General features: G+C 41.0%; 1 protein-coding gene across 3 annotated transcripts in view; it reads right to left on the minus strand.

Moving 5' to 3' along the window:
• AKAP6 (A-kinase anchoring protein 6) overlaps window positions 1-14,716 on the minus strand; it is a 627,130-nt gene that overhangs the window by 493,574 nt on the left and 118,840 nt on the right. For all 3 annotated transcript variants that reach the window (XM_036999333.2, XM_073211384.1, XM_073211383.1), the window contains exon 2: window positions 6,064-6,275. The gene's annotated coding sequence lies outside the window, so the exon portion shown is untranslated. The remainder of the gene's footprint in view (window positions 1-6,063; window positions 6,276-14,716) is intronic.

The following is a 14,716-nucleotide window of genomic DNA, read 5'->3' on the forward strand; positions in this document are numbered from 1 at the left end:
TCTCATTATTATAAACAGTAATGGCAGATCTGGACTTATGAACATTAGCATGTCTGGAACTCCCTTGCTGGAGAACGGTTCATTATAAATATTGACTGTACTTCCCTATTTAATTAAAAAAAAAAAAGCTCTTCTTGCAGTAATATAACACCAAGCCCCTGGAAGAAAGAGAATAGAAAAAAAGGATAATCCTAAAAACATACCCAACTAGCATAAAAATGTTGTACAATTCAAATGAGAGTTAAACAGAGAAGGTGATAAAAGTAATCAAGTAGTAAACAAAGGGCAGGAGAATTAATATAAACAATGAACCAGTAGGATGGTTAATTAGCTTGCCTTGCAAAAAAGATTTCATTTCTCCCCTGAAATCCCATGAGGGTGACAAATAAGCCTGACCTACCAAAATACTCAGCTATAATGTAGTATATGCCCCATTGCCTATAAAAGAAATGCAACTGAACTGCTGTGCATGGTGCTGAATTACCAGGGAGGCCTCTGAATCACCATGCATGCGATCTTCACCCCAGGTTGTTTTGACAAAGGTCCTTTAGTTATTTTATGCTCTACAATTTCTATTTGAGTTGCTCCAGAGCAGAGGTCTCAGACTTAAACACCTACAGGGCCAGGGACTAGCAGTGGGGGTAAATGGATGGGAATAAGGAGAGACTGTGATAAACAGGGGAATATTGCTCCATCTAAAGCAGTCAACTCTTGTCAAGTGACCCACATCATCTGATTCTTAGAGTAACTTGAAACTCAGACTTGTGTGTTAATTTTTTATATTAAAAGAGCCATACAGGACTGACTACATAATTTGAAGGTCCAGTGTAAAATAAAAATGCAGAAATCTTTGCTCAAAAATAATTAGGAATTTCAACATGGCGACAGAGCATTAAACAAGTGTGGACCGTTCTAAGTTCAGGGCCGTATGCTTCTTCTGCACAGGTTGCAAGCCCATGAAGCCTGCCCTGGGGCTATACAAACCCAGCTGCAGGCCACGTTCAGCTCATGAATCACCCAGTTTAAGACCCTGTCATAAAGGTTCTCATTCTCTTCCCATTTCCCCTGTGACTCAAAGCACACAGTTTCAAGATGGCTAAAAGAGTCTGGAGCATGCCCTATAGCTGCAGAATAGAGAAAAACATGGCTGGTGGCTTATAGGAGGAAAAAAGTCTCTCCTTTGCCCTCACTAAGTCTTAGACCCAACTGGTGGATTCAGCTACTGACAGGTGTGTGTGTACAGAGAAGAAATCTTCTGCATTATTAACATAAAATACCTACAAGTCTTCTGTTCTGGACAGTTGTATAAAAAGTGATATTCCCCTGAAAAGTCTTCCCACTCATGGCCCATCTACAGTTGGGTATGTGCAACTGCCATCAAAAGGAATAGTCAAGCTGCAAGTGATTACAAGTCAGACATACCTTATACATGCATGAAACGTACCTGACAAGTTTTATGAAAATGCAATCAGCTTTGAATATGTTAATATGATTGTGTAGAGAAATGCTTCCCATCTAAAAGTGATGTTTGTAAGGCACATGAGGATAAGTGGGCAGGCTGCTGACAGCTGGAGATGACTGGAACACCTACCCCGTGGCACATATCTCCACCAGCCCACTGGCTGAACGTTTGATTTAGAGGGCTCTCTCGGGACAAAGGGGAGAAATATCTTTTATAAAAATGAAAAAAAACCTCTCAACTGATCTGTCATATACATTTCATATTTCCATATGTCAGGTTTGTATCAATTGAGATAGACATGTACTTTTTGGTTGATTACAATTCTACTTTTCAGAATAGCTTATACCAACAAAATGCTAATTGCCATATTGGCTTTGTCGGGGCCTAGCAAGATTCTAATCCAAACCCAAGCAGAAAAAGAAAACAAAGCTCTTATTCAATGCAGCGATTTTACCTCTACACATAGACCATATATTCATGATATGTGCAGAGATGATGAGTTTATCTATTAGCACATGGAGCAGAAATAAACAGAAATAAAAATAGTATTACAATATCAGAGAAAATAAATTATTCCACATAAATTTGTTTACTTTTGTCTCCCCCTCCAGAATATGTGGGGGTAAATATTTGCATTTGTCTTATTTACTGCTATGTTCTCTGATGCTTCCTGGCACATAGTAGACACTTAATAAATACTTGTTTAATTGAATTAAATCGATAGGATCAAAACAAATTATTATTCACTGATTCTAGGATTGGAATAGAAGGAAATGAGAGACAGGTAACAGGACCACTAACTTCTCTAAATTCCTCTGGCTTTTTTCCCCTAATTAGAACCTAACTCCCTAGTCATTGCACCATTGCTTTCTGACGAGCCTCTCATTCCTGTAGCTCATGGAGACAGGAGCCTGGTCCTCCTTGCCCCCACTGCAACAAAGGTTAACTTCTTCCCAGAACTTATAAATGCCTAATGAGCTCTGTGGAATAATATTTCTGAGTATTCACCATACCAGAATCAATATCAATGTGCTGTCAGTGTGTACATTAGCCCCACAGTCAAACAAAGAACAGCCCTTAGAGCCAGTAATGACACTGGGCGTGGAAAGCCAGAGACGGGCAAGATGATGCAGAGATGACTGTATCAGTTCTCCCCAAACACAAGGCTTCCAGGATGTTGCACAAGACCATCATTCTTGTACATTGTCAGAGAGAGGCAGCATTTGGATTCAGCCACTGATACATGCAGCAAAAAAGCTTTCTTTTTATCTTCTTGACCCAAGAAGAGATGGATTCAGAGTATACCTAATGGCTACAATGAGAGAAGATTCCTCCTCTCTTCCTTGCCTGGTGTTGCCAGAGAATGCAAATGTTTAAAGTAAGCAGAAAACTACATATGTACCTGATAAGACAGGTACAAGAAACTTGAATCATTACTGACTCATGTAAAACCTGTGTATAGCACAATTCCATCATGCCCACACTCACTCGTGTAGCATTTCCCATATGTAGATCCTGCTAGAAAGATATGTCAAACAACAGTAAAGGCAAAATGTCTGAGCCCTGATTCTGTACTACTTGAATCTCTAAGTTCAGAACAGGATCCAACCAAGATTCAAGCTCAGTCCTGTGTTAAAACAGATTTGAATGTTGTATGTGGGATTTCTTTCTACTGGTGAAATCTGATTTTCCAGTTAGAATGAGGAGGGGTGGGATGGATGTGATACAGTAAAGATCACTGATATTTATACAGTCATTTGTATATTTAACTGGTATATACAGTTCAGATGTTATAAAGCTAAGCGGAGAATGGGCAAGCATGTGAGCATCGCAGTCAAGTCACATTGGTCTGAAATCCTAGCCCAGTGACTTATTAACTACATGACCTTAGCCAAATCTGTAAACTGGCTGAGACTCAGTTTCTGCAAAATATGAATAACAACACCTAATCTAATATTGTGAGATTCTTACTCTCTACCTCATAATGTCATTATATGGGTTGAATAAAGATATATATGATGTTTAGTCCAGTGCCTGATACATAATAAGAACTGCACAAATGATAGCTTGTTAATATGATTGTTTTTATCACTCCTACAATGGCCTACTTATCCAAAAAGAATTAACTTCTTCATAACCTTGTAATTAAGTAATAAAAGCTATAACCAAAAGCATGGAAAAGGTTGGTTTCTTGAAAACCTTCCATCGTTTAAACTTGGCCACATAGTAAACATAATCTTGATGATCTGTCATTCACCACTTAAAATTCTAGAAAGTTTCAGTGAAACATCTAAATGCAGCAATAGAGCACTCTCTCCCTTCCCCCATGCACACACACACACACACACACACACACCCATCAACCCCTTGGGGATATATTAAAACTAAGGCAACTGAAATAGCCTTAGCTAGTAATTAAGACACACAGCTAATCAGAGAGTAGCACAGGCTGTGGCCCTCTGCAAAGAAACCGAGCACCAAGATGACAGCTCCCATTATTAGGGCTTTGTTCTCCTGGAGGAAAAAGCACAAAAGCATAAAGTTGGGGAACTGTAACTGCATTTTGAACATTTGCAGGAGCAAGGGGGAGATCACAGGCTGCTCTGAACTGGGAGGATATTCTACCAGATAACTGCGTCAGCCCATTCCCACCAGCACCTTCCCCGCCCTCAAAGCATGACTCCACTTTTTCTATCACTGCCCTTAAGGAATCTGGCTTCTGTGACTTCCAGTAATTGTACAAATCATCCATGATGAAGCGGTGAGAGCACTGTTAGACAAAAGAAAACAAAAATTAAACAAACAGAAAAACTCATTAAAATGATGCCCTTCATTATTTTTACTCCTAGCAATTCATATTACCAAACAAGTCTGTCTTTGTTGCTCTTCCTTGGAAGTAATACTTAAAAATAATTCTAATGGTCACAGCGTGATTTTCTCCAGATTCATAATCCAACCACTAGGCACCCTTTCCCTTCCCCCATCACCATCTTGCACTCCTCCATGTCACCTTAGAGCTTCTGACTTAGCTGCATTCACACCCAGCAGTCCCAGCAAAGCTTTCTGTTCACATTATACGGCAAAAAAGCAAGCAATGAACAATTCATGCTCCTAAGTGCTTGTGATAAAGCCAGGCTGAGCTGCCTCTCCCATCCTATACAGCTGAATGTCAGCCACATCAGCTTAAAGGACCAAGGGTAGCATGCATGTGATGTATATAAACAAACTAATTAAAATCCAAGGTCTTTCATTCCAGCTAGTGCCTAATGGGACCAATATGCTCAACTCTGTGCAAAAAAAAAAAGAAAAACCACTCCAAGCTGGCTAGAGGTAATGATTTTTCTGCTTCCTATTAGGAAATCTTTATCTCTTTTAGGCTCAATAAAGAAACTAAAAGAGGGGCTTAGAAGTTACCATTCTTTCCTGTAAGACTTTTCAAATAAAAACTACCAACGCGGCAGCACTGAGCCAAAAGACCACTCCCTGATTCCAAGTGGACATATTGATCAATTGAACTGACATGTGTCTCCTCCTTTCTCTCCCTTAGTAGACATGGGCTGCACTAGGGAAATCCATTTCATTTCCCAAAACAAAAGACAACACACTGCTCCGTACCTGGCACTGTCAGACCACATTTTTTAGAAAAAAAAATACATATATATAAAATGAAGATGCCTAAAGACAGAGCTACGAGTTGAAATGAACACAATATACGTTTTTCTGGAGTTTCAGAACTGAGTTGTTATGACTGAGTCCAGAGATCTGTATTCAACCACAATCACTGAGGACCCTGCTATTTATTCATCTTACCAGATTCTAGCTAAAGTTAAGCAAGAGATACTTCCACAGGCTCTTCTCTGGGTTACCCTTCACTGCAAATGCCGCAGAGAGGAGACTTGTTACAAGTCAGCCTGCAAACAACTCCAGCTATTTTAGAGACTAGCTAGAAATGGAAAAATATTGTGGCAGGCTTCAACTAACTATAAAGGATATGGATTAAGGGACTACCATATAAATCAAAAGGTTCAAGTAATTTCATTTGGTTTGGATCTTTGTTTTTAATAAATTCTGACTTGAGCATGCAAGAGATCCCCTTTCACATCAGGGGTTATGTTAAATGCTTATTCCGCATTCATTCCTCACCATGAAGAAACTGAAATCTAAACAAGGTATATACTGAATTTTATACTGCAAATCACTAAATATTTCATAAATCACCAGAACAAATAGGGGGCCAATTAGCTCTGCCCCATAAAAAGGAAATATAATCTTTACAATGTTGAAATACTGTGAACTACTCATTTGAGACCCCATTGGGGGTTTTGCAATAGAATATTATCTAATGTTTATGAAAAATTCTTTGAGAACAGTAAAAAAAGCAGACAGACATAGAGCAAGGTTAATTCTACATATTTTGATTCCTCTATGACTCTTGCAGGCCTTTGTCTTAACCCAGCACCCTGAAAAACAGATTTAGGTAAAACAACCCTTCTTTTCCTAGTCCATTTTAAGCAGACAACATCCTCCCATGTCCGCCTTAGCAGACACCAAATACCCAACAAAACAGCCATGCAATTAAGGCCCAGACATTAAACACTCACCATCTCCCGCTCCCACCGTCTGCTTTTGATGTTTACAGCACATCTGTAGGATGCAATACTAGGAGATGCCTTGTTTGACCTGCTGCATGATGCTGTGACATCAGTTCAGATGATGCAGCTCATTATGGGAAAGACTGCTGTTGCTATGGCAACTGGGATGTGCTAGGAATCCTTGCTGCATTTCCAGTGGAGCCTGAGACAATACGGAAGCCCTGTAAGAAACAGACGATATGCAAAATTTAGACGAAAGGAAGATGATCCCTCATTGGACTAAAAGCCATAGGTTTAAAAGGGATTTCCCTGAAGCCACTTCAGAAAAAAGAATCTCATACTTTGTTATTACATATTTAGAAAAGGGTGGGTGGATACTAAGCAATAAAAACTCAAATGCACAGTGTTTCTCTGTTAGACAATCTGAACACTTTTCCCTCTCTGGACAGCATTACAATACCTTTTTAAAAGTTATTTAAAAGAATTTTTATTTGTTTGTAAAAGAACAAAAGAACAAAGAGGAGAACAGAAAAAGTATTAAAAATGGAACATAAACAGCTAAGAAAGTGACTCTAATTCTAAAATAAATAGGCTTTAATTCTCAAAATATGGGCAAACTCCCACCAATGAAGTCTGCCCCTGATGGACAACAGCCCACAGAGCCTTCTCATGCACAGAGTCCCAGCTCTGACTTGCACATCAGATAGGCACATGGAAGGAGCTTTAGAATCTAGGACCATACCCACACGACCCTCAACATCTAGGGTCCCATCTTTTGGCTTGCACAGAACCCCTCCCACAGACAATCAAAAATGCAAGAAAATCGTTTCTGGGACCAAAGCTGGTAGTTTGAACAAGTAGCAGAACAGCTAGAAACTTCTTAAATTGTTGGCATTTCAAACACTGGGGCTCTGTTTTCCTCTCTTCAGGGCAATAAGACATACAGAAGGAAATTATTCGCTACCCTCACCCACAAAAGCTGGAACTGTGTGACCCAATGAGGTATTTCTCCAGTTGGTAAAAGAAAGGCAAATCTAATGCTATCACTCCTATCCAGTCCTGAGAAGTAACAAATACATGGTGAAAAGTGGGGCGGGGAGGAGACTTGGACAGAGCAGTCATCTCTTGCATTCTGAATAATCTCAGACCATGGATAAAGAGAGAATCAAGCTGACCTCCATCTATTTCATCTTCACAACTCTGGGGAAAAACAACATTCTAAAAGTCCAAAATCTAATGAGACAATTATGTTGTCCCCCTCCTACTTGAGATTTTAAATGGCACTGTCAGCCAATGGTATGAGCGGAAGGGGGATGAAATAGCATAAGGAATTCAGGCAGTGCGTCAGTAAATAGGAGCTGATGAAATGCCTGGGAGGTGCCCAGATTCTAGCAGGGTGTACCATCAGCCATGCACAGAGCAGCCCTGTCCTGCATGCGAAGACAAGACTGTTCCTGCTTCACCTAGTGAGGAATTGTGAGACCAAGAGCAAGAGATGAAGCACCAGCCCAAGTCATCCATACTCCCTGTCATGGCAGAGCCTGTTCTCCCACCCTTTTTCTTACACCACATGCCCCAACAAGGGAAGTAACAGGCAGCCACTCCAATACAACAAGCACCCTTCTGAGATTCAGGAAACCCAAGTGTTAATGACAGTTCCACGAGTGAGGAGGAATCAATAAACCTCTCCGGGCCTCAAGTTTTTCATCCTCAGAGATGATGGATTTAACTTATAACCATGGGTTTTAAGGTTTTTTTCTTAGTAGTGGAACCCTTTCCTCTAATGTTACAGACCACAGTTGGGCTGTCCTGGTTGATAAGGGGGGATAAGAAGCCCAGAGCCAAGACTGATGAACCTTTCTGCACCCCAACCCCCACCTCATCTGCTCTGAGCTGACAGCTGAAGCCACCTCTAAAGAACTTCTCCTCTGGGAAGATAGAGTGAAAGTCATGGGTCTAGAACAATATTATAAACCTTTCCAGAGTGGAAATCCCATGGGTCTACAAAGAGGAAAGAGCAGGGTAGGATCAGGTGTTCCAGGCTTGGATACAGATTCTCATAATGAGATGAATATTGTGAGTCCCCTTGTCACAAGTCATTCATTTGGTGAGAAAGGATGGATGGCTCAGCAAATCTGAGGCCAGGTCAAACTTTTAAAAACCTGATATGACTGAATAATGAGTCCACAAAATGGCCCAGATTGGGAAAAAAAAAAAAAAAGGGCACCCATAAAGCAGAAGCAAGTCATGACATGTTTTCTTGTCTTATGAATGGGCCTACAGTAATTCACTTTGAACTTCTCAGTGGCCCTTCCCACTGTCCCCACATGCCCACCACATGGGGTTGTTTTGAGGGTTGCATGCAACAATGTGTATAAAAGCATTTGGAAAACAACATAGAAATCTCAAACCTTATTAATATGCCCACTCACATCAGTGGATGGAGGCTCATTAGCTCTCACCCAGAAGGGCCAGCCAGATCCTGGATCCTGGAATAAGATGGTTAGGAAATTGCCTGCAAAGTCTGCACAGCTACCAAGGAGGACTTACTTCTCACCACTCACTTCAGAATAAGGTCAGGGAAGGTAATCCTCTCTTCCCTGGTCAGGACAGGGGATCCTCTCAGAGGACAGAGCCAGGATAATGAACAACAATGAATAAGTGAACTCCTCCTGTAGAGCAGAATCAGGGCCATATCAGTGAATTGAAGCTAGAAGCTTCAGACATGAGTGACTAGAAGGATTTCAGAATTGCTGTGTGTCAGGGACCACCATGTGTCTCCTATTTTGCCTCTGATGAAGACAACCCTGTATCACCAAAATATCCTGGATTTTCAGCTAAATGTAGAGACTAGATACAACTTTAGGTAGCTCCTTTAGGATGTGAATATGTTCACTGTAGGGTGAAAGGGAACAAAGAGATATATGGGGGTCAGCAAGGCAAACTGTGACAGTGAGTGGGATTGCTCACCAATATCCATGTTTTTCTCTTCCTCCTAGATACATTCCCAGTGTCTTTATCTTCAAGTTGACCTTGGGACTGGTGCTCACCAATGGAATGCAAGTGGATGTGGAGAGCAATCCCTCTACAAGTGGTTAGAAGCACATGTGCCTTCTCTATACTCCCCTCCCCTGCTAGCTGGATGCAAAGAATCTAGTGGAGAATTCTGAAACCCTAGAAGGATAACAGTCCCACACTGTGGGTGGAGCCTGAGTTCCTGAGTGACCACATGGGATAGAGCCATCCTCTCCCAAATACCCAATGACACACATGGATCTGCAATGAGTAAGAAATAACCTTTTACTTTATTAAGACACTGAGATTTTGGGGGTAGTTTATTGTATATAAATTATCCATGTATAAATAAAATTATAACTATTTAATAAAATATAAAATAAATATAAATTAAATAATAGAACATGATTCTAAACTATATAATAAAACTATAATATTATGTATTAATATTTATTATAAACTGAAAATGTTAAAAATAGGTTCCTTTATTACAGATCCTCTTAGAACCTTTAACCTGCTAATATGCATTGAAACTCTCCCATGGGGAACATACAGTATGCAATATTTTCTTAATTTATTTAAATACATAATCCTTTTTTCATGGACTAATGTTCCATTGGCTGTCCATCCACAGCATGGGAAACAGCACTGTAAACAATAATGGACTAGAAACCCCTGATCCCCTAATTGAGACTGGAGGCTGTAGAAGAGGAAAAAATTGAAACTTCTCTGATCTCTAATACAGCTCAGTCTACTTCCAATCTCTCTCTGCTATCCTGAACTGGCAAGGTGGACATTTGATAGTGTTATTATAGATAGAGGAACACATATACAAATGTTTCCTCCTAGCCATTTTTTCCTACTTACAATTAAGAGTTGTATCCCAAAGTTTAACCATTCTAGGAACAAATGAGTATATTTCCAAATCATCAGTTCATTTAAACATACATCTTGTATTTATAGGGGTTTTAAAAAACCTTAAAACCATTGCTGGAAATGTGGCATGCCTGCATCCCTTAGTGTACCATGTGAAAACGTCTGGATCTGAGGCATGTTAGCTGTTAATTAACAACTGTTAATTGTGGAAGTACTAGCTGATTTCACAGGTAAGCCTCAAAATTACTTGGCTAAATAAAGTGATTGTGTATTTCTTGTTTGCTTGAAGTCTAAATGGATGTTCCTGATTGCAGGTGACCTTATATGTGGCCACTCAGTGACTCCAACTACCTTGAGGTTTCACCTTCCTCTAGAGCCTAAGAGTCCTTGGCATTCACTGAGCAATTAGAGATGGCACAGAGAAGGATTTTATGGGCCAGGTATGGAAGTATTCTTCTCTACTTCCACTGGTTAGAACTCAGTCAAATGACCACACTTACTGCAAGACAGGCTGGGAAATGAAGCTAGCTTTGTGCCTAGGAGGAAGAGGAAACAGGTGTAATGCAATTATCCAGATTCTGCCATATCATGAGATCAGGAATTGAAGCCTTATTTCAGGCTTAATTTTTACATATATGTCTGCAACACCACCAGTGGGTAAGCTCAACTGAACATTAAAACACACAAGACTATCACAGCCAACATTTGGCACAGGTCTGCTAAGAGTTTGCAGCAGGAGAGCACCAGGCATTAGTCTTCTACAGGAGTCTTGTAGCAATCCACACAGCACCAGGGGCTATTCTACCTGGCCCCTAGGTGAGAGCTCAAGAACAATGACATAGAACATATCAGGCAAATTCAAGATCATCTAACCTTAAAAGCATTACTCCTCACAGGAGCCAATATCTTTGTAACAATTTCACAGGCATAACTTCCAAAATTCCCATAAAATCTATGCCCTGTTACAAGAGTCACTGCTTCAGAGGAGCCCCAAACTATGGCTTCCTTTTAGGATTTATAGTTATCTCAATTCAAACAAAGAAGAGCTTACCCCTCATCACCCACTCCAGATGTAGCCAGAAAATATAATGAATGGTGAGGAGGTCTCCCAGAGCCAGGGACATGGGCAGAATAAACAAATAGCTCTTCTTAAAGAACAGCATCAAGGCCAGACCAGAGAAACTCCCCTACTTTAAAGTAGCCATCTTTACTAACCCAAGGTCATGTTTTGGGTGGGAATACAATCAAAGGAATGGAGCATGTGACTCAGTCTTAAGCCAATTAGTTTGTTTCATTCCCCTGACCTAGAGAAATTGGTTCAGAAGTGGGCATGGGATCCCATTAAAGCAAACGAGATTCCATGAGACATTTTAATGAAAATCATGTTGGCCCCTGCTTTTGAAAGTAAAAGGATGTCAAATTTGAAGCTGCTCATCCATTTCACATTCATGACGAACCTGTCTAAGAATTAAGCCAAAAAGTTGGGTGGGGACCAGAATTGAGCTAAGAAATAAGAAACTCAGTTCTGATGACACTGCTTGAGCCAGAAAACACCTCTACTCTGGCTCTGTTGGTTATAAAAGCCAAAAAGGGGGTGGAGCCAAGATGGCGACATGAGTAGAGCAGAAGAAATCTCCTCCCAAAACCACATATATCTATGAAAATATAACAAAGACAACTCTTCCGAAAATAGAGACCAGAGGACACAGAACAACATCCAGACCACATCAACACCTGCGAGAACCCAGCGCCTCGCAAAGGGGGTAAGATACAAACCCCGGCCCACTCCCCATGGGAGGAGAGGAGTCAGAGCGGGAGGGAGAATGAGCCCAGGACTGCTGAACACCCAGCCCCAGCCATCTGGACCAGAGCGCAGACACAGAGCAAACACGGGGCCCTGGATACTAGGGAAACAGGGCAGCAAGAACAGTGAGCGGGTACCGGAGGCTGGCGCTGGAACACAAAAGCGAGCGGCCATCTTTTTTTTGACGTTGCTTTGTTGTGGTGAGTGCTTTTTGGAAGTCTTAAAGGGAGAGGGACCCAAATACTAGGGAAACAGGGTAGCACGACCGGCGAGCGGGTATCGGAGGCTGGCTCCGGAGAACAAAAGAAAAGCGAGCGGCCATTTGTTGTTGTTGTTGTTGTTGTGTTGTTTTGTTTTGGCGAGCACTGTTTGGAAGTCTTAAAGGGATAGGGACCCAAATACTAGGGAAACAGGGCAGCACGACCGGTGAGCGGGTGCCCGAGGCTCACGCAGGAGAAAAAAGAAAAACGAGCAGCCATTTTTTTTTCTTTTTTTTTTGGTGGCTATTTTGTTTCGGCGGGTGCTTTTTGGAAGTCTTAAAGGGGCAGGGCAGGACACTTAGTCCAGAGGTAGGGAATCTGGGGATCTCTGGGCACTCTAATCCCCTGGGCTGAAGGGAGCACAGAGGCCCCTTACAGAGATAAATAGCCTCCTGGCCGCTCCCCCTCCAATGCAACTCCACCACTTTGGAGCAGAAGCCCAAGCCAGGCCACGCTCACGGCAACAGCGGAGATGAACTCCATAGCAGCCGGGCAGGAAGCAGAAGCCCTGTCTGTGCACAGCTACCCAGCACAAGCCACTAGAGGTCGCTATTCTCCCAGGAAAGGAAGGGCACAAACCAACAAGAAGGGAAGTTCTTCCAGCCGTCACTAGTCCCAGCTCAGCAAACTACTCCTATCACCATGAAAAGACAAAATTACAGGCAAACCAAAGATCACAGAGACACTAGAGAAAGAGAAAGACCTAACCAGTCCTGACAAAATATTCAAAATAAAAATCATAAACATGCTGACAGAGATGGAGAGAAAAATGCAAGAGCAATGGGATGAAGTCCGGAGGGAGATCACAGATGCCAGGAAGGAGATTACAGAAGTGAACCAAACTCTGGAAGGATTTATAAGCAGAATGGATAAGATGCAAGAGGCCATTGAAGGAATAGAACCCAGAGAACAGGAATGAAAAGAGGCTGACAGAGAGAGAGAGATAAAAGGATCTCCAGGAATGAAACAATATTAAGAGAACTATGTGACCAATCCAAAAGGAACAATACCCGTATTATAGGGATACCAGAAGAAGAAGAGAGAGGAAAAGGGATAGAAAGTGTCTTTGAAGAAGTAATTGCTGAAAACTTCCCCAAACTGGGGGAGGAAATAATCGAACAGACCACGAAAATACACAAAACCCCCAACAGAAAGGATCCAAGGAGGACAACACCAAGACACATAATAATTAAAATAGCAAAGATCAAGGACAAGGAAAGAGTTTTAAAGGCAGCTAGAGAGAAAAAGGTCACCTATAAAGGAAAACCCATCAGGCTATCATCAGACTTCTCTACAGAAACCCTACAGGCCAGAAGAGAATGGTATGATACATCTAATGCAATGAAACAGAAGGGCCTTGAACCAAGGATACTGTATCTAGCACGACTATCATTTAAATATGAAGGAAGGATTAAACAATTCCCAGACAAGCAAAAGCTGAGGGAATTTGCTTCCCACAAACCACCTCTACAGGGTATCTTACAGGGACTGCTCTAGATGGGAGCACTCCTAAAAAGAGCACAGAACAAAACACCCAACATATGAACAATGCAAGAGGAGGAATAAGAAGGGAGAGAAGAAAAGAATTCCAGACAGTGTATATAACAGCTCAATAAGTGAGCTAAGTTAGGCAGTAAGATACTAAAGAAGCTAACCTTGAACCTTTGTTAACCACGAATCTAAAGACTGCAATGGAAATAAGTACATATCTCTCAATAGTCACCCTAAATGTAAATGGACTTAATGCACCAATCAAAAGACACAGAGAAATAGAATGGATAAAAAAGCAAGACCCATCCATATGCTGCTTACAAGAAACTCACCTCAAACCCAAAGACATGCACAGACTAAAAGTCAAGGGATGGAAAAACATATTTCAGGCAAACAACAGTGAGAAGAAAGCAGGGGTTGCAGTACTAATATCAGACAAAATAGACTTCAAAACAAAGACGGTAACAAGAGATAAAGAAGGACACTACATAATGATAAAGGGCTCAGTCCAACAAGAGGATATATCCATTCTAAATACATATGCATCCAACACAGGAGCACCAGCATATGTGAAACAAATACTAACAGAACTAAAGGGGGAAATAGACTGCAATGCATTCATTTTAGGAGACTTCAACACACCACTCACCCCAAAGGATAGATCCACTGAGCAGAAAATAAGTAAGGACACGTAAGCACTGAACAACACAGTAGAGCAGATGGACCTAATAGACATGTATAGAACTCTACATCCAAAAGCAACAGGATATACATTCTTCTCAAGTGCACATGAAACATTCTCCAGAATAGACCACATACTAGCCCACAAAAAGAGCCTCAGCAAAATCCAAAATATTGAAATTCTACCAACCAATTTTTCAGACCACAAAGGTATAAAAGTAGAAATAAATTCTACAAAGAAAACAAAAAGGTCACAAACACATGGAGGCTTAACAACACGCTCCTAAATAATCAATGTATCAACAAACAAATTAAAATAGAGGTCAAGGAATATATAGAAACAAATGACAACAACACAAAGTCCCAACTTCTGTGGGACACAGTGAAAACAGTCCTAAGAGGAAAGTATATAGCGAGACAGGCACACTTGAAGAAGGAAGAACAATCCCAAATAAATAGTCTAACATCACTATTATCGAAATTGGAAAAAGAAGAACAAATGAGGCCGATAGTCAGCAGAAGGAGGGACATAATA

The sequence above is a fragment of the Manis javanica genome, chromosome 8 (genome assembly GCF_040802235.1).
Source record: "Manis javanica isolate MJ-LG chromosome 8, MJ_LKY, whole genome shotgun sequence".
Taxonomy (NCBI): Eukaryota; Metazoa; Chordata; class Mammalia; order Pholidota; family Manidae; genus Manis; species Manis javanica.